Here is a 24,469-nt window from a genome sequence, read left to right as displayed (position 1 = left end):
CCAAAATCGCCACTGCAATACCCGTAGGATACAAGATCTCCCACCACAACAACAAGCCTGGCAGAGGGATCACCATCATACACAAGGAATCCATCCAGTGAACCACCACTAATGATGACATAATCGCAGCCATGGAACACCTCAACATCCAACTCCAAACTGACAGCAAAACCAAGATCTGGGGCACCCTCGCCTACCATCCTCCTGGAGCACATCCAGCCTTCTGTAGCTTCATCGCATACTTCATCGCTCCCCCTCTCCATAGACTCCAACAACTAAATTTTCCCCAGCGACTTTCAATCTTGATCAACACAATAACATAAACACTACAAACCTCCTTCACAGCATAGACAACATCAGACTCACCCAACTTGTCCACGGCCCCACGCACACCGCAGGCCACATGCTAGACCCCATTTGTACCTCCAGCAACTGTATCAGGTACGGCCTCGCGCATTGAATGAAGCTCCAAAGCCAGCAAAGTACGCTTTAACGTCATCAAATAATTATCTAACCAGGGGGGGGGGGGAGTGGAGCCCAAGCGGTGCAGGGGCACTCCCTCTTACCTCGAGCTGTGCTTCGAAAAGTCGGAAGATGGCACCAGCCCTGGCGTGTGCCATGGCAAGATTGCCGTCAAATTGAAGACTGCACCGTCGCAGGAATGAGGTGAGAGTCGGAGAGCTGTGATGCCTGGGTCGTGACAAACCAGGAGCGGTGCAGCCAGCGAGTGCCTCCTTTTCCTGCCCGGGGACATCCAGCGACTCGGCCGTCGGACCGAAGTAGCCGCAACCAAAGGTGAGCTTAGATGCAACACTGGGCCGAAGAAAAGAGGGCGCATGCCTGTGTCGAGAGGTCGGAGGAGGGCAGCCATGTTGTCTGCACCCCGGAGACTCTGCCGAGATGGGCTGTGGCGTCTGGCGGGAGATCGAAGGCTGACAGCACCAGAAGACAGAGCTGGGCCTGTGCAGTGGAGAGCAGGTGCGTGGCCGCTGGCTTGAAAGTGATGCCACCGGGGCTGGACCTGCATCGAGGAGTTAGTAAAGGGCAGCCCGACGCGACTGGCTTTCCTGGTGGCTTCCCCGGGATAACGTCTGAGGCTGACAGAGGGCTGCAGGTGGATGAACGGGGTGTTTTGGGTGCAGCACACATGGCGATTTACTACGAGTGTCTCCCCTCCCAAATATAACACAGCAAGAACTGAGGGTACAAACCCCAAGTGTGGACTAACTGTGCTCCCCCAACCGCATCAGATCATACTGGGGGGAAATAAGTGACAAAATAAAACCGGAAGAGACTAGGGGAGGGCCAGCAGAGAATTGGCCTGTGAGATAGATCCTGCATGACAGTAGAGCACCTCCTGGCACCAGGGTCACCCGCTACTTGCAAGCCCAAACATGAGAGTCAAAGAGCTACATGTCAGGGCAAGTCCTAGCTTGCATGCTGTAGCAACAAAACCACAAACTAAACACAGTCATGCGCATTATTCTTCAAACATCCAGCAGGGCCATTTAATTCTGTATTGTATTGTTTATTTTTAGACAGGTTTATTCAAATATGTTGCCAGCCTTCCAAACACAGAAAGAAATTTCAGTTAATGCATCACTGCTGCATTCTGAATTTAGGCTGGACTCTGACAAGTCCTTTCCCCTGCTTCCGGTATAAAGAGTTGGTCCCGACATAGCCTGAGGCCTTGAAGCGAGAGAGGAGAACCAGATGCTTCTGCTGCTGTTTCAGTTTTTGGTAATGACCTGGCTAGAAGAGAGTAGGCTGGGAAGAGAGTTGCAGGTAAAATGAGACAGCAAGTTTGACAGCTGTCCTACCAGGACCAGGTCCTACTCGGAAGGGAGTGAAGGCCAATGCATTGCATTTTGGTGGTTGAGCCCAGTGCCTTCAAAGACATGCTGCAGCACAGTGGGCCTGATCTGGCTGTTGAGCCCTAACGTCCATCAAAAATCAAGATGCCAGAAGAGAGGAAAAAAGGCCAGGCTGAGCCTACCCCCCATAGAGCTTCATCTGAAAAGCAGCCTGTGCAACGGGGAAATTCCAGCCACCGAAAATATTCCATTAGAGGCTCTGAGCAACGGTTTCCCACCGCCTCCTCCACCCTTCTCCCCCCAGCCCATGAAGAGAAAGAATGAGCCCACAGACATGAAGAACGGCAAGAAGTTTTGGAACCACTTCCAGCTTAGGAGGAACTCTACCTCTGTGGAGCTGGCTCTGCCCATGAAAACGTAGGAGATGCAGCAGGAAAACTGCCTCACGCTGCCCTTCTCCCAGGTAAGAGACTTCTTGGTGATGGTTGTATAAACTACATTTTTACCACTTCTCTCCCTCATGTCTTAACGCACTGAAGCAGATTTCTAACTGCCTGTTGCAATCTATAAACCAGCAATGGCAGACCGTACTGCAGCACAATAATATACTAAGTTATCAAAGCATAACATAGTAACATAACACATAGAAAATCTTGGCACCCTATCGTATAGAGCAGCATAACATAACGTGCAATTCCATTCTGTATCATACTGTAACCCAACATGCATGACGTGCTTATGGCGTAAACAAAGTTGTACAATCCATTATGGTGTGGAAATGTGCCTTTTTTAGGGGCACACCAGTACAGGGTTCACCCTTCTCTGTCCACAGGTCCTTAGACTAACAAAATAGAGATTGACACTGAAGCTGAAATTCATAATGACAAGTTCATTCACTCATGAGTTAGACCACATCCATACAACTCCCTCAAGTGTTCCAGGAGGTAGTTTCTTGAATACATTGACCATGGTGCTTATATACAGAGTTTTCTGCACTGGTAAGCATGTAGTTACAAATAGAAGGTACAAGCATACACAGGAATAGTTACCATCAAACATGGGCAGATGGGAAATCACTTAGTCAGCAAAGTGGGAGGGGGAGCAGGAGTGCTTATGACAGCACAAAGAGATTGACAGTTGAGTCTGAGACCAGGTGTTCTAGCAGCTACAAACCCTTTAGCATGCATGTTGCTTTTAACTGAGTCACGAAGTCAACTAAAATAGACAGCGCAGGCAGGGAAAAAGACGAGAGCAGAGGATGGGAAAATTACATAGCTGACAAAATGGATGCCACAAACAAGATGGTTTCAGCTTATGCTAACAGAGATTATCTGCGATTTCCACAGAGGACCCTTTTAGCATATGCTGAAGACATCTTCCTATACTTTTGAGGGAATACGGAAAACAATGTGCACATCCATCTGCATTAATTCAGTAATTCTTGGTCCATTGCTAAGCGAGCATTTACATTCGTAGCATTTTGTTTAGTCGGTATACACGAGGTACTGGTAGAAATACTAAGGGAACAGAGCATTGGGCCACATTGAATACATAAGCAAGAAATGAAAACAATTGCAGCAAATATACATAGAGCTGACAGTAATTTGCAGCCCCATACAGTAAACATGGTCCATAGCCATCCTGTCCAAGTTCCTGAATCCTGATGGATTTCAGTGGCTATTTTGTGCCTTATGGAAATTGCATAAAAACAGAAGGGGCGTGGTCAGGGATATACACACAGCAGCTGCTCCCAATGATGCAACATGCTCCACCACGGTCGGCCAGGATGTCATCGAGGACCATCCTGTTTTGGAGCGCCACAGTTGTCGCAATTTGTAGTTCTTCTGTGATATTTCCAAGTGCCTTGGCTGTCTGATTGGTTACAGCCTCTACATGTGTCAAACGCCTGATCTTCCTGCTGTTTAAGGCCGCACCAATAAAGAAGAATAGTCCCACGTTAAAGTCAACGTACTGCTGCAGTGCAGTATCAGTTTGATCCACCTCATCATTATTTATTGGCCTCTTGAATCGGCTCTTAGAAATGTCATTATACAGTTTATAGTCTGTATGGTAGGATGCAGGTGCCAAAAACACAGGTGTTAGCCAAAAGGACACAAAGCAGCTACCTGACCAACCAATAGGTAGGTCGTAATAACCTTTCCTTCTGTGGTAAATAAAATTAAATACCCTGGCATAATTTCTAGGCATTAATAAGGATAACTCATATAATGAGAGGCAGAGTCCGTGGTAACCGATTCAGAAGGGCTTTATTACAGTCACTGCAGTGAAGGGAGGATCGGGTTCCGTCACCACTAAGGTTCAGGAAGGGTTGTCATCCGTCATCTGACGTTCATTTCACAGAGTACAATATTTATAGTTAAAACATAATTTGGCTTGCATGGAGAAAGGTGGAGCAAGCGAAAGAGAGAGATAAGAACACATAGGCGTAGAAAAAAGGCGTACATGTGGGCGTTCCCTTAATGAGTCACAAAGTCTGTCATAAGTGGGTGGATACATGGAGGGGGTCTATAGGGGCAACTGGAACCTTTACCCTACTTGTGTGCGTAACCTAGTCATGACGTGTAATGTACGTGTAACTGGGGGAAACAGGAGTGGCTGACTTTTGTGCTAGTAGAGAGGTCTTGGATGTCAGAACGACCTGCACATCTAGTAATATCTGATATCTTAGGTTCGGGGAAGTACTATCTAACTTAAAGGTCGCTCGGGCAAAGGTTGCTCATCATTAAATGCTAGCGTGTGTCTATATTTCTTCATGCATAGCATGGGGGCTGTGGGCTTTCTATGGCTGCGAGCTCTGTAAATCACTTGAATGGAGACAGGAAGGCTAGGCCCTATCTTTTGCAGGCGGAATATGTTTATCCTTTTCATTAGGCAGGAATGCGTTTCTATGGAGCAGAACAGATAATTGTAGGCATAATACTGTCTTGGCAGGCCAGGCTGGGCACCTCTCGGCCGGGCAGGGAGTGTGCAAGAGTTCAAGGATGCAGGCAGGGCTACATTTTTCAGAGTGCAAGGAGGCTTGAAGCTGAATTTGGGTCCTGGCCCTACGGAGTCACAAAACGGGTGCATCTCGATTTTAAACGTGCACCATGTAAAGACGTTGGCAACATAGGCCTAAAAGCAGAATCATCGTTTCTTTCATGGAGGGCCTGGTAACTGACATGCTAACGTTGGACGCAAATGCATATGCGTCATCATTTCGGCCATGGAGGGAAAATGCATGCATGTTAGGCACATACATTGAACGTTGGGGTACACGATAGGGGACATACTTGGCCATTTAAAATTTTAATTACCTCATTCCCTCCTTGTCCCCTACGTTCCCTTCAAGTCACATCTATTTGCATAAGACCTTGTATATGGTCATACTGCATCATTTGTTCTTCTTTTCTCTTCTGGATACGTGGATGGGGAATACAGGCAGTGGCGCACAGACCGCAAATCGCGGGGCCACATTGTAAACAGAGGCAGCAACTGAATAGAACGAGCAATGCCATTCCTAGGAATGACAGTACTGTCCATCCCCATGCTGAAATCACATTCCAGAACCAACCGGACCAAGTCCATGTGCCTGGGTTCTGATGTATCTCGTGAGCTATCTTGTGGAGTCTTGTTATAGCTGCATATACGGACGGCGCGTTATTTGGAATAAACACGCAACAACTGGATCCGATCACTCTACAAGCTCCGCCCCTATCTGCCAGGATGACGTCAAAAACAAGGCGGTTCTGAAGAACAACAAGTCTCATAGCTGACTGCTCTTCTGTTAAGTTAGCCAGAGCAGATGTAGTCTCGTTTATAACTGCTTCAAGGGTTCTTGTTAACCTGCGTATTAATTTACTGTTTTGGACGGGACCTATGAACCAGAAATATCCTTTAATGAAATCTCTGTATTGTTCCCAAGCTGTCTCAGTTTGGTCAACAATCGGGGAATTTATCTCCCTTTTGTGTCTAACATGTATTAGTCGTGAATCTCGATGATAATGGGATGGGGCTAGAAAAACTGGTGGCAAAAGGAACGCTATATAACATGTCCCACCCCAGTCTATTGGTAGACGAATATAGGCTGTCTGACCACAAATGAAATATGAATGGCGGGAAGCTTTGAATGTAGACTTTCCTTTATCATTGAACTCGACTACAGTATTACAATCACTGTGTCCTAAATGTACTGATCCTTGTTTTCTGACGCATAATTCACCTTTGACTGGTAAGACTGTTATGAACGGTGGACCTGTGTTTTTCTCGGACTGGACATTCAAAATCATAAAGTTAAGGGAAGCATTTCCTTGTTCGTACACTTCGTTTTCTAGATCTGTTCCTTTTCTCTGGGGAAACCCATCTGTGTCTGGAAAACATGCTTCATTCATTACTTTGTTCAAGTTTCCATATATCCATTCATTCTGGTTGGGCTTTCTGTCTAATGATGTCATTAAAGCAAACGATGCTCCGCACGAGCCATTGTGCGAAAACGGGAAAGGAAAGAGAGGCAGAACTCCCTTCGTTTTCTGGTAGGGTGGGAGACGGCCACATACCCAGCAATTCGTTACATTGCTGGCCTGATGAGAATGGTGTAACATTTGAATAAAAGTATTGTTACGTAGTGCTAATCGATATGACAATTCATGAGGTGGCAAGTCACTGAATGTGTGCTCTGCAGTGTCATTGAAAGAAGAATGTATATGTGAAACAATAGGAGGAAAGAAAACATGTAGTATCAAGCTGATACATATAACAGTTATACTCAAAAGGAACATAATAATCAGAGTTACTATACATCTGCTGCACAGGGTTTTACAATATTTCTCTCTCTTATCTTTCTGTCTAGTACTATTCTGATCTACGATCATGCTCATGTCAGAAACCTGTCTAACCGATTCACCCGAGAGGGACTTAAACAATTAAACTGTCTGACTTACTAGACCGTAGTTTTAGTTTATACTCCTGTTGCGGAGTTTTCTCTAGCAAAGGGGGCTTTGAGTCACTGGTTTCAAGGCAGTCTTTATTTTTAATAGCAGTCTCTGGTTTCCCATGGATTTTCTTCACGTGCTGGGCATGGAGCCAACCTTTCCTTCCCTCGACCTTCACTGCGGTCCTTGTTGTCAGAAGTACAAGCTTGGGCGTCTTCCAGCGGGGCTCGAGAGGACTTGATCTGTCGAAATTTCGCACGAGAACTGTGTCTCCTGGAACAACGGCGTGCTCTTTCACTTGGGTGTTATCGGGGAAGGCAGCAGCAACCTGTGAACGACAAGATTGGAGTGCAGACATCAAGGAAGCCAGGTAATCCGTCTGCATATTACTGTCAACATCAGTGATTTTTCTGGGCATCGGCGTACCCCACATATTTGGCGGTCTGCCGAAAATTATTTCATAAGGGGACAGACCTGTTCTAGAATGAGCTACCATACGCATGTAAAAGAGGGCAACCGGCAGGGCTACCATCCAATCCACGCCTTTTTCTGCACAGACTTTCGCTAGCTTTGTTTTGAGTGTCTGATTGTGTCTCTCTACGAGTCCAGCTGCCTCGGGATGTCGTACACAATGGAACTTCCACTGGTACCCTAACAGAAGAGATACTTGTTTCATTAACTCAGAAGAAAACGGCTGGCCGTTGTCTGAGTACACGACACGGGGCAGCCCATAGCGTGGGAAATACTCTCGAACCAACTGCCTGGCAGTTGTCACGGCAGTGTAATCTGGGACTGGATATGCTTCTGTCCATCGAGAAAGTGCACATACATCTACTAAAACATACTTGTATCCTCGACATCTGTCCATCTGGATATAATCCATCTGGAGGACTTCAAAAGGGTGGTCAGGGGGATGGAATCCACCTTGTTCCACCGGAATGCCTTTGCCTGGATTGAACTGGCAACAGATCATACAGTTGCGTACTTTCTGTTTTGCTGCTGCACGCAGGTGCTTGTTAAACCAAATATTCTGTAAACTGTCTAGCATAGCTTTTTCTCCTAAATGTGCGGGACTATGTGCCGTGTTTATGATTACTTGAACCATAGAGTCTGGTAGAAACCATGTTGCTTTGCCTTTTGTCATCCAACCCTGGTCAGTTTGAACCCCTACTTGTTCGGTCCATTTCTTTATCTCGTCTGGAGTGGCATGTGTCTGTATGTCTAGTACATCTTGTGAGGGATCCCTGACTGTCATGCTATTTGTCAGTGATGGTGCTTCTGTCTTTGTCGTGTCCGTTGGAGTCTGAGCTGTCAGTTTAGCTGTTCGATCTGCCAAGTCGTTACCTTGGGAAATGATATCTGTAACGTTCGTATGTGCTTTGCATTTCATGATGGCTATGGCTGAAGGCAAATGTATTGCTTCTAACAGAGCTTGAATGAGGGGACCATGCTGAATTTTGGTCCCGTGAGAGGTCAGGAAACCTCTTTCCTGCCACAACACGCCGAAGTCGTGTACGACTCCGAAAGCGTACTGTGAGTCTGTGTAAATGTTTACTTTCAAATTCTTGGCCCGTATGCATGCTTGTGTCAGAGCGATGAGCTCTGCTGCTTGGGCGGACAGTGTCTCTATTCTATGGGTCTCTATGACTTCAGAATCAGTGGTCACGGCATATGCGGCCACTAACTCTCCTGTGCTTGTTCTCATGCATGAACCATCTACATAAAGTGTCATGTCGGGGTCGGGAAATGCAATGTCTGTCAAGTCTTGTCTTGGTTTCGTCACGGTATCAATTACTTCCACACAGTCATGTGGTGCAGTGTCTACTGTACTTGAGGGCAAAAGTGTAGCTGGGTTCAGTATATTGCATCGTCTGATTTCTATGTGTGGCTGAAATAGCGTCAGTTCATATCCTGTCAGTCTTGCTATAGTCAGGTGCTGTGTCTGTGTTCGGTTCAAGAGAACTTCAACTGCATGTGGAACCTGTACTGTCAGGGGATGGCCTAACACAATAGAGTCGCTTTGCCTGATAGCTAGTGCTGTTGCTGCAACTGATTTCAGGCACGCAGGCAGAGCCTGGGCTACTGGATCTAATGTACTGGAAAAATAAGCACACGGCTTGTGTTTTCCTGCATGATCTTGTGTAAGGACAGATAATGCTGTTCCGTCTCGTTCAGTGACAAAAAGCGTGAAAGGCTTGCTATAACAAGGAGTCGCTAAAACTGGTGCTTGACATAAGGCTTTTTTCAGTTCTTCAAATGCAAGTGTATGTACTTGTGTCCAAGGGAGGACAGTCGAAGAGGCTGTCTCCTGTGTTGTCAACTGTATGAGTGGCTTTGCTAGAAATGCATACTGTGGAATCCATTGTCTGCAATAAGAAGTGAGGCCTATGAAGGCCCGTACCTCCTTCTGTGTCCTGGGCTGGGAAAGATTGGCAATTAACTGAATACGGTCTTGTGTCAGCTGTCTACCCCTCTTGGACAGCAAGTGTCCTAAGTAAACCACTTGCTGGGCACAGAATTGCAACTTGGAAGGGGACACCTTGTGTCCCTTGTCTGCTAGAAAGTACAAGACTGTCAGAGATGCACGTTCGCAGTCTGGTTCAGTACGTGCCGTAATCAAGATATCGTCAACGTACTGGAGCAGTGCGGTGTTTTCAGGCATGTGAATACTGTCTAGTTGTCTTTTCAATGCTTGACTGTAAATACTAGGACTTTCTGTGAACCCTTGAGGAGCTCTCGTAAATTTAAAGCTTCGTCCATTTAAACAGAATCCAAAGAGGTATTGGCTCTCTGGATGTATCGGGACACTGAAGAAGGCGTTCTTGAGATCAATTACAGTGAAGAACGTCGCTTCGGAATCAATTGCAGTCAGTAAAGAAGAAATGTCAGGGACCACTGGGTATTGCGGTACTATACATTTGTTTAGTTCTCGAAGATCAATCACTTGTCTGTAGACTGGAGGTGCATTAGGGTCTGTTCGTTTGAGAATGGGGATGACAGGCGAATTACATATATTCGAGTCTGTTTCTACTACCACTCCTTGAGCAATGAGTTCGTCAACAATTTTCAGTAATGAAACCACGGCATCAGGTGGTAACTTGTATTGTCGGATACGTGGCAGTACTACTCCTGACTTGAGTGTGACGCGATATGGTGAAATGTGCATGCAACCTACATCAGTCGGACCTTGTGCCCATAAATGCTGTGGTACATTCTGGAGTCGGTGGTCAAAATCTCTCATAACATAATGTCCCTTAAAATCACGTAAAAACAATCGTACTCCTTCCGGAGAACAACAAATAACTGCTCCTAGTTCTTTCAATGTCTTTATACCAAGCAGATTTTCTGGACATGACTTCGTCAATAACAAGTCTGTAGTACGGGACAATGGACCAACATCTAGGGAAACTGGCTTTGACACTTCGTTAACAATAGGCTTTCCTGAAAAACCCAGGGAAACATTCTGTGAGCCTGAGAGGGGTGCCCCTGGGACCTCGTCATGACTGATGGTAGTTCTGCTTGCCCCTGTGTCAATCAAAAATGTTCTGTCTTGTCCCAATACACGACTATGTACATAAGGACCTTCTTGATCTACAGGAACCTCAATAAGAGGCAAGCCAACCTCCCTCTCTAGGCTATTTCATGAGTACTGCTGGAATTCTGGATAGTCTGACTGTGCATACTGGTACATTTGCTGCGTGACCTGTTGTGTGGCAGCTATCGGTTGTGGTAAGGCTACGGTCTGTGACGTGTTCTGTGGGGTGCTATTCTGTCTAGGAGGATGCGGTCTTTCCTTTGTCTTGCCTGTAGCTATATTGTGTTTCAGGACAGCACATTCATTCACATAGTGACCTGGCTGTTTGCAATAATTGCAGTTCCCTTTAACAGGTGGAGTACCTTGAGTGCCTTTTCTATTTCCATTAGCTGGTACCGATTGTGCAACTAGCACTTCCATTTTCGTATCTTTCAGACGTTTCTTTTCCTGTTCCTGTTCTTCTCTAATCCTGTTCTGGTGGTACTGTAACATTTGTAACATCTGGGAAGGACTATTTGCTTGCCAAGTACTCTCAACCTTCAGTACTCTATTCTTGATCTGGTGTGAAGAATTCTCTACTAACTTGCTCACAAAAAGATGTGGATATGATTCACTACTTGGCTTAAGGCCACTGTTAATAGAAAAACATTTCTCGAATCTGGAATAAAAATCACTAGTGTCTTCATCTGGTTTCTGTTTACAGGCTGAAATAGCATCTCAATCTTCCTTTTTAGTGGTCAGTAATCTCGGCAGGACCTGTATCAAGAGTTCAGGTAATGCTTTTGCTTGATCCCCAAGACCTGTACCAGGGAGCCGTCCTTCATCCTCTGTTTCCAGTAATTCCCAATCTATCTTTTTCTCTCCTAATTCCCAATCTTTTTCTTTAAGCTTTTCATAAATACCAGCCGGTAACAGTACTTTCAGTAACTTAATGATGTCAGCGTACGTGTAATCCCCTATGCGGAGAATGTTTTTTAATTCACTGTGGAACCCCCCCGGATCTTTATCATGACAGGGAAGTATTCTTTTCATTTCCAGTATTTCCATTTTCGTCAAGGGTGTGTAAACATATACACGTTGGAGTGCACCGTCATTGTTTTAACAGGATGAACTTCTCGTAAGGGGTGCTGTCTGTCTACGTGGAAACCCCTACTGTCGTGGTGTGGGACAGGAATATTGCGTGTGGTCAGAAAAGTCACGTACTTATGTCGTTGATCCAGAATGACATTAATTAAGTCGGTACCTAGACCTACCCATCTGTCTAAAAGTATATCGTCCAGTAATTTGTACAAGGGACCGGGATCAGAATATTGACTTTCATACAACGTGATCAGGTGTTGAACCATGTAAATACCAGCTAAACGCTGTTCATTCGGAGGAAGGCTCAAAAAGGTCTGAGCCACTATATCACTGTTATATATACTGGAATTAGACACCCATTGTACGGCTGACCTGGCTAATTCTTGTTCATGTGTGGTGTGGGATCTGTCACACTCTACTCGTTTTTTCAGTGCGTTCTCCGTAGCTTGGAACAGGTTTTCGAGGGAAAATCTTTCTTTTATAGGGGGTCCCTTTTTGCGATAGTCAAGACATATGGGCCTGTCGAATGGTCGTGCTTTACCTACATAAGCTATTCTATCGGTGTTCTCTGTGTCATCCTCCTCTGAGGCTGAGTCCTCTTTTTCTTCAGACTCTGTTTGGTGTACCTTTACAATTTCTTTACGTATTTTCCTGTACATACATTCCGTCTTTCCTACTGTATCATGTCTACCGGCAGATATATTGTCACTCCATTCTATCATACCTCTAGTTACTCCTTTTCCTGGCTGGTCTTGTTCCCTGATCAGACAATTAATTAAAAAACGTAAAATCATATTTTTAACCTCTATCTTTCTTTGTTTCATGGCATTTTCTATACTCTCGGGTCCTTTCCCCCGTACGAATGAAATGGTATATTCTGTCTAAGTGATCCTTCATGTCTGGTAACGGAAGTAGATACTCTACAGCGCGTCTTAATCGTAGTGAAGGTATGAGCATGGTACCTGCACCTGGTACTGGATCGTATATACAAAGTGATATGGGTACATTAGCAGTCCTATAAGGTGATACTGGTGGCGTTCGTTGTCCTAACGTTTGCAATGACCGTGTTGGTGGCGGTGTTTGGGGTGTCGCTGGTAACCCCCCTCCCACTGCCCCTTGTCCTGAATCATCCCTCATAATCGGTGGGGGAAGCACTTGCGTAGACTGAATCTGTGTTGCGGGCGGAGGGAGGAAAAAAGGATTGTTGGGATTATTGACGGGAAGAGGAGGTGGCGTTACTACATTGACATAATCCGGAGCAGACTCCGCTAGATAGGAAGAAATAAAAGCTTCAGCTTCTGTCTGTCTATGCTTACGCACTTTAGTCGGTATCAGAGGTGGCGGTAAGTTACTAGGTACTTCAGAGAGGACAGGATACATGCCTGTGATGAGGGCATTTCTTTCCCGGTCTACTTGTTCTGTCTTGACCCGTTCTCCCTCTTCCCTTAGTTCTTTTTCTCTGGCTTTTTCCCCAGCTTGTCTGGCTCTGTCTGCTTAATGCATTTCTTTTTCAGATCTCCTATGCGCTTCTTTACGCCATAACTCAATAGCATCTTTCTGGGACTGTCTTGATTTCTTTTTCCATAGTGCTTCCTCTACTCTCATAATGCATTCAGCATCCCATGTTCCTGAGGTAGGCCATCTATACTTTTCGTCTAGATCTTTCGTGTAGTCCACCCATAAGTCTAAGAACAGTATGGCATCTAGCCCATGCTTTTGATACATAAAATGCCCAGGGGTGTCTCTAGGCGGAACAGGAACTGACTCTTCGAGAATCCCTTTTCTAGTCCCTATCTGACGTAGTTTCGAAAACAATGGCATGTTGAAGCTGACTTTAATGAAAACACGATAGACACAAAAATAGACTGAAAACAACCATTCACACAACAATACTTAATACATTAAAAACAGATACATTTTAACTAGTACATGAAAAGAACATGATCTTGAAAAACTGTTTACTTTATGCACTGCAAAACAGTACAACCATACCGGTCTCATAAGGAGACACGTCTTTACCGTGCCCCACCGAAGGGGACACGTCTTGACCGTACCTGTGTGCCCAGATACGTCTTTACCGGACTCAAATCAATGAACCCGTCTTTATGCGTTCCCAATAATGGTACTCACCGGGAAGCAAGGCTTGAACTTGAAGGCCTCGGACACTCGATACCTCGCGACGACGTCTACTGCTACCGCTGCTGCGCTGCTACTACCACGCATGCGCCTTGGAGCTGGTGGGCCTCGGGATACCTCGGACCTTGCTCTCTCGTCTTGGGCTCAGGTCGGGATAGTCCGCATTCCTCACCCCCTTGTGTGGATGCCTGGTTGCAGTCTCCGTCTCCTCCGTGGGCCTGAGGGAGTAAGCAGGAAGTCCTGCGGTCGTGTACACTTGAGATCCGTCACGGCTGTAGAAGGGTAGGGGGCTGCACCTACATCACCGGCGAGTGGGGAAGGGGACGGTCCCTATTCGGGCGCCAATTAATGTGGTAAATAAAATTAAATACCCTGGCATAATTTCTAGGCATTAATAAGGATAACTCATATAATGAGAGGCAGAGTCCGTGGTAACCGATTCAGAAGGGCTTTATTACAGTCACTGCAGTGAAGGGAGAATCGGGTTCCGTCACCACTAAGGTTCAGGAAGGGTTGTCATCCGTCATCTGACGTTCATTTCACAGAGTACAATATTTATAGTTAAAACATACATTGGCTTGCATGGAGAAAGGTGGAGCAAGCGAAAGAGAGAGATAAGAACACATAGGCGTAGAAAAAAGGCGTACATGTGGGCGTTCCCTTAATGAGTCACAAGGTGTGTCATACTTATGGATACATGGAGGGGGTCTATAGGGGCAACTGGAACCTTTACCCTACTTGTGTGCGTAACCTAGTCATGACGTGTAATGTACGTGTAACTGGGGGAAACAGGAGTGGCTGACTTTTGTGCTAGTAGAGAGGTCTTGGATGTCAGAACGACCTGCACATCTAGTAATATCTGATATCTTAGGTTCCGGGAAGTACTATCTAACTTAAAGGTCGCTCGGGCAAAGGTTGCTCATCATTAAATGCTAGCGTGTGTCTATATTTCTTCATGCATAGCATGGGGGCTGTGGGCTTTCTATGGCTGCGAGCTCTGTAAATCACTTGAATGGAGACAGGAAGGCTAGGCCCTATCTTTTGCAGGCGGAATATGTTTATCCTTTTCTTTAGGCAGGAATGCGTTTCTATGGAGCAGAACAGATAATTGTAGGCATAATACTGTCTTGGCAGGCCAGGCTGGGCACCTCTCGGCCGGGCAGGGAGTGTGCAAGAGTTCAAGGATGCAGGCAGTGCTACAGTTTTCAGAGTGCAAGGAGGCTTGAAGCTGAATTTGGGTCCTGGCCCTACGGAGTCACAAAACGGGTGCATCTCGATTTTAAACGTGCACCATGTAAAGACTTTGGCAATATAGGCCTAAAAGCAGAATCATCGTTTCTTTCATGGAAGGCCTGATAACTGACATGCTAACGTTGGACGCAAATGCATATGCGTCATCATTTCGGCCATGGAGGGAAAATGCATGCATGTTAGGCACATACATTGAACGTTGGGGTACACGATAGGGGACATACTTGGCCATATAAAATTTTAATTACCTCACTTCCACAAATGAAATAGGTGTTGTGTGAGGACCAAACACAACTATTATTTATTCCAGTAATGTTCAACATTATAGTACAGTCACTTTTTCCCACAGGAATACTGCCAATACTGCTCACACAGAGATCCGCTCGAGCTCTAGTAACAGCAATAACAGGAGGCACATTTCCCTTGATTGTTTGAGTGTTAGGGAAAACATAGCATGCAGAAGAATTTCCTCAACGATACTCCTCCATTTCTCATACAGTTCATTTAGCTTGTGGATCTCCTTCCTCATCAGGGTAACACACTTTATTTAAATTTAGTCTTCCTACATCAGCATAAGTAATGTTAGCAACATCAGAGGCCCACAACAATGCAAACCAGGCTCTGCAGGAGCCATTATGTGAAAACGGCAAGGGAAAAAAGGCGTTCCTCCCTTTTTCTGATGTGCTGGCATCATTCCACATACCCAGCAGTCAGTAACATTCGTAGCATTGTGTGTATGGTGCAACATCTGAATAAAAGTGTTATTGAGATAGGACATTCTGTGCTTCTTTTCATGATAAGGAAGAGTAAAGTTATGGTGTTCAACGGGGACAGGAGTAGTAGCAGTCAGCAGATTTCGAGCAGAAGCTACTCCCACTATAACCCATGTTATTGTAGCAATAATAACAACAATCAAAGTGAGTCCAATAATGTACATACTCTTTCGATCACAGACTCTTGCAGCAGTTTGCTTCTTCTCCTTAGGCATGTTCATCTCGTCGTTGAACAATAAAATAGATGGTCCCCTAAGGTCCTGGGCAGACGGTTTCTTCACTGAGGTTGAGACGAGCAGTCACTAAAAGTCTACCCCCCTTTGTAATCAGTCTTTAACCACCCAGGACAGTGGCTCAAACAGTCTTTTTCAGCAACAAAGTGTCTTTCTTCCGGGATCGCAGCTGTTATCGAGATGTACCAGGGAGCCTGTGGTCTGGGAAGACTTCCTCAGGTCCTTCAGGTGAAGTGGCTTGTCCTTTTTCTGTGGCCAAAATGTCGTGGTGATCTGTCAACGCGGCTGAGCTCACGAAGGAATGCAGCCTTCACCCTGGGACCTGTCTGGAAGAACTTCCCGTACCTGCTGATAAATAGAAGACAAACCGTCAGTTAACTGGGACAAATAGGCACTCATCAATACAAGGGGTACATCATGTATAGGGCGAGGCTTAGGGATTCCCCAAATGTTCATAGGCCTTCCAAAAACCCCTATACGGTGTGAGGCCAGATTGTGTATGTGGTATCGCTCTAATAGATAGCAATCCCAAGGGCAGTGCATCAGGCTATTTCAAAGATGTGGAAGCCTGTATTTTGGCTAGTTTTAATTTAAGGTTTGTAGCGTACTACTAGCCCTGCTGATTGTGGGTGAAAAGCAGCATGACATTTCTGCTTAATTCTTAACGCTTTCATGAGATACTCAACAACTTGCCCAATGAAATGGGGTCTGTTGTCCATTTGCAGGACCTCAAAAGGTGCAGTTGGTGTCGCAAACCCTCCTATTGGAATTTGTGTTCACTTTCCAGGATTATACTGGAGACAGACCAGACAAGACTGGACTATCTTTTTAGCAGTACTGGCAATATCAGGATGATCCCAAATTTGCAAAAGTTGTTGTACTATTGAGGATGGTCCAACATGTGCCGGCCCATGTGCCATGTGAATCAAGGGATATAAGTAGGCTGTGGGTAACTTCCATTTGGTCATATCTTTATTACTCCAACAGCCCTCATCTTCCAGTGTTCCCTCCTTAGACCATTGATCTAATTCATCAACAGAGGCAGATTGTTGCAAGTCAAGGACCTCTTGCCTGGCATTATGCCAATGTTCAGCCTTTGAATCTGAAAGAGACACGTTAGTGATAGATTCCTTACCTCAGACTGGATCCGGAAACTTTTGCGTAGCAGTACCCTTGCGCGTCGGTAGGCGTCGTCTGCGGCTCCGCGTCCGTCGTCGGCGTCGTGGGCGCCGTGATGACGTCGTCGGAGTACTTAGACGCCGCCTCCGCGTGCTGACGTCAGTTCTTCTTTTTCCGCGCCGGCCAGCGCAGATCTGGAAAGAGCAATTACCAAGTCAATTTTTGACTAACTTTTTGATCTTTTTGATCATTCTTCGAAGTCTAACGACTCCGATCGGTGCCGTAGGGATGCCCGGATTTAAACATTATGAGGAGTGCGACCGCACGATGTCGGTCACGGACCCCCACCACCTGTGTTTGACCTGTCTAGGCGTCGACCACGACGACAAGGCCTGCTCCGACTGCCGGGCCCTCTCTTCGAAAGCCAGGCGGGAGCGGTCCTGCAGGCGACTCGAACTCCAGTCGGCCCCGCGCCGCGTGAGGTCTCGGTCCCGGTCCCACGGGAGGTCGAGGGACAGGTGGCGGGGACGGAGCCACCAGAGCTCCGGGAGTCTGCACCACTCCTCCGGGTCGAAGTCGTCGTCAGGTAAGAAGCACAAGAAGTCGAAGAGGCGTCATTGCTCTTCTGACTCCCCCCGACGCTCGCGCGACGCGGCCGGGGGTTCGGGCAACACCGCCCACGCGGCTCCTTCGGAGTCGCGGGCGTCACGTTCCGCCCCACACCTTTCGGTCCCTGGGCAGGACGCGACGCCGGAGTAGATTGAGCGCTTCCTCATGGCCATGAGGTCCCTTTCTCCTCCGACGGGCTCCGCGGCGCCTTCGGGCCCAGCGGACCCGTCTGGGGGCCCTAGCGGGTCGGGGGCTTCGGCCCCGACGCCGCCGACGCCTTCGGGCCCGGCGCCGCAGGGCCCCACTATCCCGACACCGCCGGCGCCTTCGGGCCCGGAACCGCAGGTTCAGAAGGCCCCAACGCCGCCGTTGCCTTCGGGCCCGGTGCCGCTGGACACCGCTGGACTTTCCTCGGGCTCTGGACCGTCACCGGTGGACCTTACGACCCCCCTGGCGTCGGTCCGTCAGGTGTCTCCTCCGGCGCCGTCCTCGGGCGGCGCCGTCCCCGATACCTCCTTCATTCCTGTTCCGACGTCGGAACGGCGCCGCTGGGCGCCGCTTTCGACGCCGTATGGAGACTTCCACTTCTACGAACAGGCTCCATTGATTGACAACCCTGAGTATCAGGAGATGGGTGATGAGGAGGATTGGGAGGGGTCGGAGGACCCTCTGACCAAGGAGTGTCAGTCTCAAGAGGACTGGGCAGGAGACCTTGGGGGGGCCAGTGGCCTGACACCTCTCCAGACACTGGTTTTGTTTCCCCCCCTACCGTGGCTTCGGAGGAGGGGGCAACGTATGGTGTGGTGTTGACGAGGGCTGCCAAGGCCTTGAGCTCCCCGTCGCGGCCGTGAGGACTAACCTCCTCACTGAGGTCCTTAAACCGCAGTCAAGCTCGGCCGAGCCTCTGCTGCCTTTTAGTGAGGCCTTGACGGACGTTCTTGTGGGCACTTGGTCCAGGCCCGCTACGGGTTCGCCCGTAGATAGGAACGTGGCCAGACGCCACCGCCCGGACCCGGGCGACCCATGTTTCCTGTCCACCCATCCCACCCCCGAGAGTCTGGTCATCCAGGCTTCTGATTCCCAGACCACATTCCCGTCGGCTCCGCCGGACAGGGAATCCCAAGAGGTATGAGAATTATGGCAAGAAAATATTCTCCTCCCTTAGTTTGGGACTGCGGTCTTCCAACACAGCATGCCTCTTGGGCCGTTACACCCACTCTCTGTGGGAGACGGTTGCGGAAGTGCTGCCAGAGTGTCCGTTGGAGGTACGAGCCAAACTCGGCCTAGCCCTCGTGGAGGGCCGAGATGCAGCCAAATATTCTATCCGGTGTGGGCTGGATACCACCGACTCGCTAGGCAGAGCGATGGCAACGACGGTGGCAGTGAGACGTCATGCCTGGCTGAGGTCCGTCAACTTTTCGGCAGATGTCCAGAACACTTTGATGGGCATGCCGTTCGATGGCCGTCGCCTGTTTGGCGACAAGGCAGACCATGCGCTTGAGCGCTTTAAGGACTCCAGGGCTACGGCCAAGTCCTTGGGCCTCTCGGCCCCGCGCCAGCAATCGGGTGCCTTTCGTTCCTTTCGTGGCCACGGAAGGGGCGTCCCCACACGTGCCGCCAGCCACACGCCGCAGACTAACATCCAGCGCGGTGGCGGCCGTGGAAATCGCCGTGGAGGCGGTCGGGGACAACGGCGAGGCTAGTCCACACCTTCCCCCGCAACATCCGCCTCTAAACCTTCCTAGTCCGTGCTTCTCGGCCCATGTGACGCCAGTGGGGGGCAGGGTTCGCCATCACCACTCTCACTGGCGCACTGTCAATTCGGACAGGTGGGTGCTGCAGATCGTCCGAAGGGGCTACTCCCTCCCCTTCGAGACGACCCCTCAAGCCATGCCACCGCAATACCACCGCGTATCGGGGGATCACTTGCGGCTTCTGCAGGAGGAAGTTTCGGCCCTCTTGGCCAAGGGGGCCATCGAGCGCGTTCCTGGGCCAGAAGTAGGACGTGGTTGCTACTCCCACTACTTTCAGGTACCCAAGAAGGGCAAAGGGGGCCTACGCCCTATCTTGGACCTACGGAACGTCAACGGCTTCCTCCGGAAGGAGAAGTTCAAGATGCTGACTCTGGCTCAGGTTCTTGCTGCCCTGGACCCAGGAGACTGGATGGTAGCGTTGGACTTGCAGGACGCCTATTTTCACATCCCTGTCCTGCCGGCCCACCGGCGTTACCTGCGGTTCACGGTAGGCCACGAGCACTTTCAGTTTACCGTGCTCCCCTTTGGCCTTACCAGCGCCCCACGGGTGTTCACGAAGGTGATGGCGGTGGTCGCAGCTCATCTGCGCAGGTTAGGGGTTTCAGTCTTCCCCTACCTCGACGACTGGTTGTTGAAGGCGGGATCACCCCAGACAGTCGTCAGCCACCTCCAGACGACGGCAGACCTCCTGCACCAGCTAGGGTTCTCCATCAATGTGCCGAAGTCACACCTGTGCCCCTCTCAGAAGCTCCTTTTCATCGGAGCGGTTCTCGACTCGGCGCAGTTTCGGGTTTACCCACCCAAGCAGCGGGTTCGGGATATACAGGCTCTGATTCCAATCTTCCAGCCTTTATCCCGGGTTTCGGTCAGATTGACGCTGCGGCTTCTGGGGCTGATGGCCTCCTGCATCCTCCTGGTGCATCACGCCCGTTGGCGGATGCGGGCTCTGCAGTGGAACCTGAAGTTTCAGTGGGCCCAGCATCAGGGCAACCTGTCCGACCACGTCCTGATCTTGGAGGGCACTGTGAGACAGCTGCAGTGGTGGCTCACGGACCGCGATTGGGTCTGCGGCAGATCCCTCTCCCTTCCCCAACCGGAGCACGTAGTTGTGACGGACGTGTCCCTCCAGGGCTGGGGAGGCCACTTGGGAGAGATGGAGATCAGAGGCATCTGGTCTCCGGCGGAGTCCCGACTCCATATCAACCTCTTGGAGTTGCGGGCGATTCGTCTTCACTGAAAGCATTCATCCCCTCGGTCCGGGGGAGTGTAGTGCAGGTGTTCACGGACAACACCACCGTCATGTGGTACTGCAACAAACAGGGCGGGGTGGGGTCGTGGACCCTGTGCCAGGAGGCTCTGCGCCTCTGGCAATGGCTGGAACATCAGGGTGTGACTCTGGTGGTTCAACACCTGGCAGGTTCTCTGAACGCCAGGGCGGACAAACTCAGCCGCCGGTGCATGATGGATCACGAATGGCGTCTGAACTCGGACGTGGCACAAGGTCTCTTTCTGCAGTGGGGAGAGCCTTGGTTAGATCTATTCGCCACCGAAGAGAACGCGCAATGTCATCAGTTCCTCGCGTTGGAATTTCCAAGGCGGCACTCGCTCGGACACGCTTTTCGTCGCGAGTGGAGTTGCGGTCTGTTGTACGCCTTTCCGCCTATACCACTTCTGCCCAGAGTGCTGAAGAAGATCAGGCGCGACCGGGCACAAGTGATCCTTGTGGCTCCGGACTGGGCACGAAGGTACTGGTATCCCGAGCTACTCAGTATGTCAGTCGATCCCCCGGTTCGTCTGCCTCTTCAGGAGGACCTTCTGTCGCAGCAGCAGGGGACGGTCCTCCACTCGAACCTGTCCAGTCTCCACCTCCATGCTTGGAGATTGAGCGGCGACAGTTGAGGCCATTTGACTTGCCTCCTGAAGTCTGTAACATCATTCTGGCAGCCAGGCGTCCCTCCACAAAGTCGGTATACGCCTGCAGGTGGAACAGATTTGTGGCATGGTGCACAGCAAAGGCTGTGGATCCTCTCTCTGCCCCTCTTTCTGAGGTTCTTCTCTTCCTTCTTTCTCTTCCCCAGCAGGGCTCTGCTCTGGGCACTATCAAGGGCTATCTTTCTGCCCTTTCAGCCTTCTTGAGGCTGCCTGATCAGCCATCCTTGTTCAAGTCCCCTATTGTAAATAGGGGACTTGAACAAGGCAAAGGCATCACGCACACGTTTCCACCTGTTCCCTTTGTGATGCCTCAGTGGGACTTGAACTTGGTTCTTACATTTCTGATGTGTGCTCCCTTCGAGCCGCTCCACAACTGTCCTCTTCGCCTTCTTACTTTGAAGACTGCCTTCCTGGTAGCCATCACCTCTGCCAGGAGAGTGAGTGAGCTCCAGGCTCTATCCTGCAAACCTCCTTTCCTTTCAGTCCATGCGGACAAGGTTGTGTTACGGACAAGGCCCTCTTTCCTTCCCAAGGTAGTCACGGCCTTCCACATTGGGCAGTCCATCACTTTGCCCACCTTCTTTCCGCCTCCGCATCCCTCGAGAGAGGAAGAGAGGCTCCACCATCTGGACCCAAAACGTGCGCTCTCACTCTATCTGGATCGCACACGCCAGTTCCGGGTGGATGACCAACTCTTCGTTGGTTACGTGGGCGCTAAGAAAGGGAAAGCGGTACACAAGAGGACCATCTCACTGTGGATCATCCTGTGTATCCAGGCGTGTTACCCCTTGGCGAAGAAGGAACCCCCTGTTGGGCTGAGGGCTCATTCCACTCGAGCCACAGCGACTACTACTGCCTTGGGCCGAGGTGTGCCCTTGCAGGACATTTGCCAGGCGGCTACGTGGGCCTCGCTGCACACGTTTGCTAGACACTATTGCCTGGACAGCCAAGTCCGGAGGGGTGGCTTCTTTGGCCGTTCCGTCCTCCAGGACTTTCTGGTGTGATTATTGGTTCGCAGACCCACCACCGGGGTTGGTATTGCTGGGGTATCTATTCTAAGGTAAGGGATCTATCACTAACGTGTCTCTTTCAGATGCACAAGTTACTACTTGTGTAACGATATATCTGTAAGAGACATTAGTTAGTGATAGATTCCTTACCGACCCACCCATCCTCCCCGTTCTGCGAACCGATATCTAGGGTTAAGGTCATCCCCTTTCAGGGCCCTAGTTTCATGGCACCAGTGTTGGTTTTTGGCATAGCTCTGCGTTACTGGCGCGGAAAAGCTGTGTCTAAGAACTGACGTCAGCACGCGGAGGCGGCGTCTAAGTACTCCGACGACGTCATCATGGCGCTCACGACGCCGACGACAGACGCGGAACCGCAGACAACGCCTACCGACGCGCAAGGGTACTTCTACGCAAAAGTTTCCGGATCCAGTCTGAGTTAAGGAATCTATCACTAACTAATGTCTCTTACAGATATATCGTTACACAAGTAGTAACTTGTGCTTTAACTACATATATAGATGTGGTACTTTGTTGCATTGCAGTCTCACGAGCTGTGTAGTCTGCAAAGGCATTGCCTGCTCCTATTTTGTCAGTCACTTTCTTGTGTGCACTGCACTTAACAATTGCCACTTTCTTAGGATATGTCAAGGCAGTAAGGAGATTATGTACTAATCCCCCTTGTGCTATTTGTGTCCCATGTCAAGTGAGAAAACCTCTTTCTTTCCAAAGTTGGGCAAAGCTATGTACCACGCCGAAGGCGTCCTTAGTGTAGTCTGGAGTTCCTAATACTGGTGCAGAACAAAGAGCGTGACGTAACTGTTGAAAAGCATTCTGACATTCAGTAGTCCATGGGAAAGGCATCGGTGTGTCTGTAGTCAAAAAGGGCCAACAAAGGTTTAATAATGTGTAAAAAACTAGGGATCAACTGCCTACAAAAAAAAGGGTAAGGCCAATCAGTGCACGGACATCCTTCTGAGTGTGGGGTATAGGAGTGTCTAAAATGATCTGAATGTGGGCTGGTGTGAGTGCACGTCCCCCCTTAGACAGGAGGTGACCTAAATAGGTAACCTGGGGAAACGACCTAAACAACGATTTTTAAATAACGAGTGGCCTCAACAACGATTCATAAACAATGACCTGGGACTGAACCACGACCTCCTTACCAACTACTTCATTAAACGACGAGTGGTCTTAACAACGACTCCAACTTTAAACATGAAAAAAAATTCATTATTTTAAATTACACTTCAAATATAAAATATTTTTAATAAACATCTAATGCTATTTTTTTTAAATACCGAGTAACTTACAGTCAGTTTTAATTTACGTGGCTTTAATTGGCCAGTAGATGTCACTGTAGGATTGTTTTCAGGCGGGACAAACCCGGGCAAGGACAATGGGCGCAGGGATTTCACTGTGCATTCCAGGCACGAAATCTTTGGTGCAATGTATGGGGGACCCAGGTAGATCGACCTTACCAGGCGCTATGGTGCAGATGTAAACATCTGAGGCGTAATCTTAAACAAAGGCAAGTATGGTGCACTGCCACATCAGCTGTATTGTAGATGCTGACAGTTTGATGAACTATGAGGTTGCTTCACAAAATTACAATTAGCACCTTCAGAGACGACCGTGTTACAGCCTCATCCAGCCCTAGTGGTTGGGATTCTTTGGGCGCCTTTTTGCCCTTTGTGTGGGCTCTTTTGGCGGACAGTGTCTGCGCCTTATAATATTGTGGGGTGCTGCAGAGGAACCACAGAGCTGCTGCTGTCTGGCTTCCCTAGCCCCCACCCTCACATCCCGCTGTCACCTAAGATTGTGAGACTCTGGGCACAGCCACAGCCACATCATCACCGGTCACAGCTGGATGCGTTCCCGCACGTTCTGTTTTTTTTACCACAATAGAAATTGGATTCTGGACACCGTAGCTCAGTTTCTACAAGCATAAATTAGGCGCACACAAGCGCTTATTTATTGTCTGTTTCTTCATTAGAGTACCACGTAACCGCTAATTTTGAGTGTGGCACAAAAAACTCTCTCGCAGCTGAAACGGCACATTTTAATAGTGTTACTCCGTAGATTGTTTTTATAGCGTTTATGTAGCCCTAATCATACTCTAAGCACCAAGAGCGAACCAGAGACGACAGGAGAATCACAAGAAGGAAGGAGGACAGAACAGAGAGCGTAGGGAAGAGTAAAGGCCCAGACTTGATTTAATATAGTGTACTGAAATTATTTTGGAACCTGATATGTAAAAAATTGATAGAAAGATATATTTGAAAAACGTGCTAA

The 24,469-nt window shown here is 48.7% G+C and overlaps 1 protein-coding gene and 1 pseudogene across 3 annotated transcripts in view; both read left to right on the top strand.

The window, feature by feature from the left end:
* The window catches only part of PARP4 (poly(ADP-ribose) polymerase family member 4), a 1,988,214-nt gene that overhangs the window by 1,145,308 nt on the left and 818,437 nt on the right, over nucleotides 1-24,469 (top strand). The gene's annotated exons all lie outside the window — the stretch shown is intronic.
* LOC147698629 (cerberus-like) lies at nucleotides 1,714-2,307 on the top strand (annotated as a pseudogene).

Source organism: Lissotriton vulgaris, chromosome 8 (assembly GCF_964263255.1).
Source record: "Lissotriton vulgaris chromosome 8, aLisVul1.2, whole genome shotgun sequence".
Classification (NCBI taxonomy): domain Eukaryota; kingdom Metazoa; phylum Chordata; class Amphibia; order Caudata; family Salamandridae; genus Lissotriton; species Lissotriton vulgaris.
Note: the sequence above shows the minus strand (reverse complement) of the source record. Positions and strands in the feature narration are given on the sequence as shown.